A 9,085-nucleotide genomic window follows, 5' to 3' on the forward strand; every position below is an offset into this window, starting at 1 on the left:
TTCCTTTAACAGTGTGTCGTCTGGATTATTTAACCTGTGTTCTTTTATTCATATTCCTTTTCTAACCAATGTAAAGTCACCCCAAGTCTTGAAATACACCAATTCCTCTTTATCTTTTATTCTCAGTGTTAACCTATTGATTTCTGTACAGTCTAAAATTTTCTTTATTATCTCTCCTTCTGATGGGATTTTATCTGCTTTCCGGTTTTGTGCAAATATAATTCTAGCTGCTGTTATAACGTGTATAATCAAATATGCATCTTCTTTACCATATTTTTTCTGATAAGATACCCAATTGAAATAACTCTGGTCTCAATTCTATATGTCGGTGTAACATTTTCTCTAACCATGTTTGTATTTTAACCCAATAATTCTTAGCTTCCATGCATGTCCACTACATATGATAATATGATCTCGGTAAGTGATGACATTTCCAACATTTAACAGATTTATCTTTAAACATTTTCGCTAGCTTTTCAGGTGGCATGTGCCATCTGTACAACATTTTATACAAATTTTCCTTATATGCCGTTGCCATTGTTAATTTATAATTTCTTTCCCATAATTGTTGCCATTTTTCTAACTCAATTGTATAACAAAAATTCTTTGCCCATGCTATCATTGTTTCTTTTACTTCTTCATCCTCTAGTCTAATTCTTAGTAACTATATAATTTCTTAATCATTTTCTCATCTGTTCCCATGAGTATCTTATCCAATTCTGAACTTCCCAAGTTAAAACCATACTCTCTAAGATCTTTTTCATATCTTGATTGTGTAATTTGTGCATTTGTGTAAACAACCTATATCAATCCTTTTTTTTCTAGTTTTTTTTCTGTTGTAGTTCTCCCCTTTCTGAAAGAATATCTTTATATCTTATAATATTTCTCATGTTAATAATAGTTGGATGTTTCAAAGTTCCATTGTTGAAAGCCACATTGGAATTTCCAGGTAATGTTTTTCTTTTACCTTTTTCCACACTGTAAATAAACTATTTCTTACGTAATGTCTCTGAAAATAGCCATGTATCCTATTTTCCCCTACGATAAAAATGTGTGCCACCCTAGTTGTATATCATGTCCCTGCAAAGTCAATAACCTTATATTTCTTAATAAAACCCATTCTTTTATCCAAGTTAGCACTGTCACTTGGTAATACAGTTCCCAATTTGGTACTCTAAACCCCCCTCTACTTCTTGCATCTTGTAACATTTTTATATTGGTTCTTGCTTTTTTCCCTTTCCAAATATATTTCCATATTATTTTGTTCAAACTGTCAAAATACTTTTTTTCAAGTTTTATTGGTATTGTTTGGAATAGAAACAAAATTCTTGGTAATATGTTCATCTGAATTACCGCTATTCTTCCCATTAAAGATAACTGTAGATTTCTCCATTTCTCCATGTCTATTTCAATTTGCTTCCTCAATTTATATTAATCTTCCTTAATCATTACAAATCTTGATGTCAATTGTATCCCCTAATATTTCACTTTTTTCACTATCTGGATCTCCAATTTCCCTGTTATTTCCCTTTTCTGTTTTTCTGTTATATTTTTCACCAAGAGTTTTGTTTTATTTTTATTGATTTTTCAATCCTGCTACCTATCCATATTCCTCTATTTATTCCAATAGCTTTGGGCCCGTTTCTACCAGGTCTTCCATAATAAACACTAGGTCATCCACAAAGGCTTGTAAGTTATATTCTTTTTTTAAAATTCTCATTCCTTTTATTTCTTTGTTCTGTCTTATTTTTCTATTCAAAATCTCTAGTGTCAATATGAATAATAATGGGACCCTTGTCTAGTTCCCTTACTGATGGCCACTTTTTCTGTCATATCACCATTTACCATCACTTTTGCCAATTGATCATTGTGAATAGTTTTAACCATATTTGTGGACCCCTCCTCAAAGTCCATCATTTGTAATTGCATTACCATATATTTCCAATTCACATTATCAAAGGCCTTCTGTGCATCCAAAAATAACAATGCCATTTGCTTCCCTGGGTGTGCTTCATAATATTCTAACCGTTATTCTCAACACTCTATTTACCAAGTCTGTAAACATTGCTCAAGGTCATTCCATTCCATTCCTTATCTTCTTCTTTGTTCTTTGGCTTAATATATCTCCTCTAATGCCACTAGATGGCACTCTATGCTTCCATTAATCACACAAGCATTCCATTGACAAAAATCAGCAGTTCCAAAAGCAAATCTCAGAGTGTCAAAATTCAAAATAAAACCATATCAAAATTCAAAGAAAAATTGCTCTATCCAATCTGCTTTCTAATTATCTTCCAATCAATTCACAAATTCATCCAGCAATGCCAAAAATGTACTGGGATCTGGCAGGGGTTTTCATTGAGGAAGATTGTAAGTATCTCCCCTTCTCATCAGCCCTCCGACTGTGCAGCAGTAGAGTTTGTACCTGGAGCCACCCTACCGAAACCAAAAATATACTCCATGACTCCTAAAGAGATGGTAGAATTAAGGAAGTATATTTCCTTTAATTTGAAGCAGGGCTTTATCCAACCAGCTGCCAAAAATAGCGGGCCCCATGCTCTTCAAAGAGAAGAAAGATGTGGGGTGAGGTTAGGTATGACCTATGAGGGATAAACGGGATATGCGTAAAAAACACCTCACCCCTCCCCCTCATGAAGGATATGTTGAAACACGTGGCCAAAGGCAAGATGTTGACCAAACTAGACTTGAGAGAAGCATATTACCATATACATATCAGAGAGGGAGATGAATGGAAGATTGCCTTTAACTGCCCCCTTGGCAGTTTCCAATTCAGAGTCATGCCATTTGGGCTACAAGAGCCCCCTGCAGTCTTCATGCAATATATTAATGAGGTGCTACATGTGCACCTATACAAACAGGGGTTTGTTTACCTTGATGACATCCTCGTATTTTCTGAAACCCTAGAAGAGCATGTAAAGCTGGTACGACAGGTCTTGGAAAAAGTTCTTAGCCGCCAAGCTGTACGCTAAATTATCAAAGTGTGAATTCCACAAAACCTCACTAGATTTCCTTGGCTATTGTATTTCCAGTGAAGGGATACAGATGGACCCCAGGAAAGTGAAAGTGGTGTTAGACTGGCAACCTCCTCGAACCCGCAAACAGCTACAAAGCTTCCTTGAATGTGCTAACTTCTATAGACAATTCATCCCGGCTTTTGCAGAAGTTGCCCTGCCATTGAACAGTTAAAAACAGGGCCTTCCCTGACAAAGCCAAAAGCTAACCAACCCCTTGGGTGGACAATGGACTGTCAAAAAGCATTTGAAAGGTTAAAATGGCTCTTAGCCCAAGAGCCCATACTGCAACACCCTGACCCAGGACATGCAATTAATAATCCAGACAGATCCCAGTGATGTGGCTGTAGTGGCAGTGCTGTTGCAAAAGAACAAAGGAGGGCACCTCTTGCCATGTACTTATGTCTCTAAAAAAATTCACTGCTACTGAAAGAAAGTGGGCCATTTGGGAGAAAGAAACATATGCAGTCAGGTGGGTCCTACTCACTTGGAGACATTTTCCGGAAGGGTGGAATGTGCCATCGAGGTCTGGACTGACCATAAAAACCCCAAAGCCCTCAAAAGCCCCTAAAAACTGTTCCCAAAGCAAGTTTACTGGGCACAATACTTCCAAAGTTTCAAATTGAAGCACATCCCTGCAGGGAAGAATTTTCTGGCAGATGCCTTATCAAGATGTCTTATCAAGAAAATCACAACATGACAGTAAGAGGGAAGAAGTGGTTCACCCCATCCTTCCCCTTACCACCAAAAGGTGGCACAAGTCACCTCCAGAGACCAGAATAACTGGCCGCCTATCCTCAGCCAGGACCACAGCAAGGAAATCGGTGCTGCTGGCAGACCCCTGGCTCAATGACAACAAGGACATCCTGACGATGAAAGATGACTTAGTCTGGAAAGGATCCAAACTGTACATTCCCATGAACTTGAGGCTGGAAGTACTACAACGAAGCCACAACATGAAGTTAGGAGGCTACTTTGGATTCCTAAAAATGCTCCACTTCACCAGACTTCAATTTTGGTGGCCAAAAACGAAAGCTGAAGTAGAAAACTACATAAAAGCTGTGCCACTTGTGCAATCATGAAAATATGGCCAGGCAAGCCCCCTGGATTACTGCAATGGATGGCCAACCCTAGATGACCATGGGAAGAGATCGCAATGGACTTCATTGTCGAACTCCCAGACAGCGGCAGTAATAAAGTAATTTGGACAGTCATCGACTTATTTTCCAAGCAAGTCCATTTCATTGCTTGCTCAGGACTACCATCTGCAAAGAAGCTAGTGAAAATGTTTATTAAACACATTTACCGCCTGCAAGGAGCACCCAGGAGGATCATCTCAGACCACAGAGTTCAGTTCACATACTAAAAAGCAGAGACATCACCCTGCCAACAAAAGTCAAGGCTATGGTTTTCTCAATGTATGACCATAAGAAAGGCTGAGCACCAAAGAATTGAGGCCTTTGAACTATGGTGCTGGAGAAGACTCCTGCGAGTCCCTTGGATTGCAAGACTATCAAACAGGTCAGTCCTAGAGAAGATCAAACCTGACTGCTCTTTAGAAGGCAAGATCCAGAAGATGAAACTTAAATACTTTGGTCACCTAATGAGAAGGAAGGACTCACTGGAGAAGAGCCTAACGCTGGGAAAGATTGGGGGCAAAAGAAGAAAGGGACGACAAAGAATGAGGTGGCTGGATGGAGTCACCGAAGCAGTAGGCATGAGCTTAAATGGACTCCAGAGGATGATAGAGGACAGGAAGACCTGAAGGAACGTTGTCCATGGGTTCACGATGGGTCAGACACGACTTTGCAACTAACAACAAAGTGCTTTGAAAGGATTTTTTTTTCATCAAAAAGCAATTGGCCCACAAATTGGTGTATTTTATTTAAAATCTATTTTTCATTATTACTTGACCTTTGTAGAAACTAAAAAATTATGAAGTGTATATAAAATGTAAGTTGTGATGATATTACAAAACATACCGGTACTTCTCATATTTTTGTGTAGTCTTTACAGGTGGGAAAGCTTAGCAAAACATATTATTCTGATGCTTTGTATCTTGTCATTGTCCTGAATATTCCATGTAAATTCATAAGCATTATATCGTAAGTACTATATCTTCATAACATTCTTCTGCCTATTTTGAATAATTTTATATTTTGCAGTGGATTGTACAACATCTCTGCTGGCATAGCAGGTACTGCCATCCTGGTATTATCAGAAAATGCAACATTTTTAAAAAAGCATTTTATAATCAAGAAGAAAAAAGCTTTCAATCTAATCTCTTTTCTCTTATGTTCCCTTGTAGGTATTCCAGAGGTGATATTCAGCAGGTTCTGACCAGTTATAGAGAACCAGTAGCGGAAATTTTGAGTAGTTCGGAGAACTGGTAAATACCACCTCTGACTAGGGTGACCAGACGTACCGATTTCAGCGTGACAAGCACTCTTTATAACAATTTTCCCCGCGTCCCTCCGCCTTTTAAAAAAGTCCCGATTTTCTGGCTTCATGTTGAAAGCCCAGTGGATTTGCTTAAGAAATCCTAACCGGGGCAAGACAAAAGACACCCTGTCTAATTCCTCTCTCTGTCTCAGTACTTTCATTGAAGATATTAAAACGTTAAAGCAACAAAACGGACCTCCCCCCCCCCCCGTGCCGGTCAGGTTTATCTCATTTTATAAGAAAAAAAATGATCTAGTACCATAGAGCTGCAGGAAATGGCTAGAGAGGTCACCAGTATTACTTCCTGGATTTTCTGGAGGGGAGGGGCACGGAGGTTGGAGGACTCCAAAATGGTGGGAAAGTTTCTTTGAAAGATATTGACTTGGAGTTTCTGCCTGCTGGTAAGTGTGCTGGGTTTTTTTCTTTTATTTTTTAATGCATTTTAAAATAATGTAGGTTTTTAAAAATGTGCAGCTGCTGTTTTTTTATTCAAAACAATATGTGATGTGCCATGGAAAAATCATAAAAAAAAAAACCTGAAAGAACAAAAGGTTTTTTTTTAGGGTATTTTCCTGATCAAAACTATAATTGTTTCTGCATGACACCCTTAATCACAAATAGCCAACTACACTTCATTCTAAATAGTTTTATTTCCTTTATTGTATGTGATTACTCAAGTCCAAAAACTGAGTTAATTGGATAAACTCAGCTCCACAATTTACTAAATATACAGTTACAGGAATTTCATGTATAGTATGCTGTCTCTTAGGGTTTATTGAACATAGGAGAATAATATGAGAGGGATTTGATGTAAAATAAGCTCTTTTAATGAATTCAAAATCAACGCAGCAGACAAGACATGGGAGTGAACATAATACACACTTTAACAATTTTTTTTTCTTTTAGCCATCAAATACTGCAGCAAGTGTGTCAGTAATAATAGCAAGACAGGCACAGGATTTTCCAGCCAGGTTAATTTTACTTTTTTATGGTTTTGATGTTGTATTTAATTTTATCTGTATTAGAAACTTATGAAGGCTGTGCAACATTTTGAGGTGATATAGAGTATGTAAAGGCATGAATACAGTAGAACCTCTGGTCACAACCATAATTCGTTCCATAACATTGGTCACAAACTGATTTGGTCATGAATCAAACCTAATTTTGGAAATTTGGCGCTTACAAAAAAAATGGTGCAGAAGGGGAAATCAGCAGCGGGGGGGGGAGGGGGGAGAATATGAATATTTTGCTCATAAGCATTCATGACCAGAGGTTCTACTGTATAACATCTTCACTTAAGACTTAAGATTCACTTAAGATATAACATCTTCACTTAAGATTCACTTAAGAACTGTGGCAAGAAAGGTGTATAGTGACCAAATTTACAATGGCATTGAAAAAAGTGACTGATGACCATTTTTCACACTTAGCGACCATTTTCACACTTAGCGACCATTGCAGCATCCTCATGGTCACGCGATCAAAATTTTGATGTTTGGCAACAGATTCGTATTTATGATGGTTTCAGTGTCCTGGGGTCATATAATCACCTTTTGACAAAGTCAAATGGGGAAACCAGATTCACTTATGTTACTAACTTATCAGCTGCATTTATTCACTTAAGAACTGTGGCAAGAAAGGTGATATAGTGACCAAAGTTACAATGGCATTGAAAAAAGTGACTGATGACTATTTTTCACACTTAATGACCATTTTCACACTTAGCGACCATTGCAGCATCCTCATGGTGACGTGATCAAAATATGGATGTTTGGCAACAGTTACAATTTATATTTGTAAATTGTAGTTATGTTGAAATAAAAAAAACATTACAATACTATTTTTGCGTTGTATGAAAATTTTTGTTGCTCCGTATAAAATTTTTAATCAACACCCCCCCTCCCCCGGTCAAAGGTGTCCCTTTTTACCAATTTGAAAATCTGGTCATTTTACCTCTGACCCCCATCTATTCTCTGTCTCCTGAGTCCCAGTTGATCGGGAGGAAATGGGGTTTTTGCAATAACTTTCCCCTGGAGTGGGGAGGGAATGGAAATTTTACAGTATCCTTCCCCTGCCACATCACCAAACCATGCCCACCAAGCCATGCCATGCTATGCTGCCATGCCCACAAAACCAGTAGTAAAAAAATTTGAATCCTACCACTGAGTTATTCCCATTTCAAAGTAGTCCCTGCGGGAAGTTGTTTTTAACAATTTATAGTTCCATTTCCCACATTTTGTATCCAGCCTTTCTACCACTTCTTTAATCTTTAAACGTTTGAGTAGTTTCTAAAAAGACCATTCACTTCAGCTTCTTAATTTATCTAACAGTATTGCTGGAGGGTCTTATCATTCTGTTAACGTTTAGGGGAGCCAATGGCTATAATCATTCAGGGTGAGGGGGGGGGGGCCCACATACTGTATTCTCAAATGAAATTTTACTGTTCTTTTTTACATTTCACATTTGTGAAACTCAACGATTCTTTTGAAATGGAGTGCAGTGTAGTGGTTAAAGACACAAGGACTGAAACTGGGAGACTACTGAGTTCTAGTCCTGGCATAGGCAGAAAGCCATCTGGGTGACCTTGGGCCAGTAACTCTTTCTCAGCCCTAGGGAAAAGGCAATGACAAAAAGCTCTGCAAATCTTGGCGAGAAAGCTGCAGGAACTTCTCTATGCAATTGGCAGAAGTCAAGACTGACTCGATGGCACGAAGAAAAACCTCCCTTGATTTTAAATTTACACATATGTGAACCTAACAAATCTAGTTTTATGAAAACTTGTAGGATATGTTGTTGTCTTTCAAGTACTGTAACTAGTAATTATATTTAAAGGAGCAGGAGAACTACTAGTATGACATATCATTAACCTAGACCCCAATATCTGTGCTTTCAATATCAATCATGAATGCTATGCCCCATGAATATTGTAGGGCTGAACATGCACCCAAACAGAAGTCCAGCTTCCGTGGGGTCTTTATATATGTAGACTGTCCTATATCTGATGTCCATATCTGACATGAATGGCTTTTTATGTGAACACCATGTGGAAGAGGGTTTCAAAAGAGACCATATAAGAAAGGCTCACTAGAAAAATGAGAAATAAGAACACACATAAGTCTGGTGATTGGTTTTATAATGGAGATGATAAATTTATTTCTTAGCCCCATAGTTATCCATAGTGGTTCCTCTAGAAACCTTCCAGCTATTGCCCTCTCAGACCAGGGGAGTCTTTGTAGGCTTTTCTTGAGATATTGCTAAAACTTCAAAGATATTTCTTAGATGCTGGATGACTATTGCTATTCCTGCAAAAAAAAAAAAAACCTTGGTAGCCCCTGAGGTGGATATTGCTATTACTCTTCATCTTTGTGCCCATAATGAAATGGTGAGACTAAAAGGTGCTTAGAATAATATCTGGCAGCGCAAGATGCAGAGTTGCTAGGAGACAGATGAAGGTGGATAGATTTACCAAAGCAGAGTCCTTCAGGTATATCACAAGCTGCAGCATTCAGGGTACTGCACCTTAAAGCAGGAGTGCACAATACTGATGACAGAAGGGGGCAGTGCCTCATGGACAGGGGTATTCTGAGGGGAGAGGAGATTTTTGTGATGGG

This window comes from Thamnophis sirtalis, unplaced genomic scaffold, assembly GCF_051295495.1.
Source record: "Thamnophis sirtalis isolate CommonGarterSnake01/CBP01778 unplaced genomic scaffold, rThaSir2_p1.2 scaffold_8, whole genome shotgun sequence".
NCBI classification, from domain to species: Eukaryota; Metazoa; Chordata; class Lepidosauria; order Squamata; family Natricidae; genus Thamnophis; species Thamnophis sirtalis.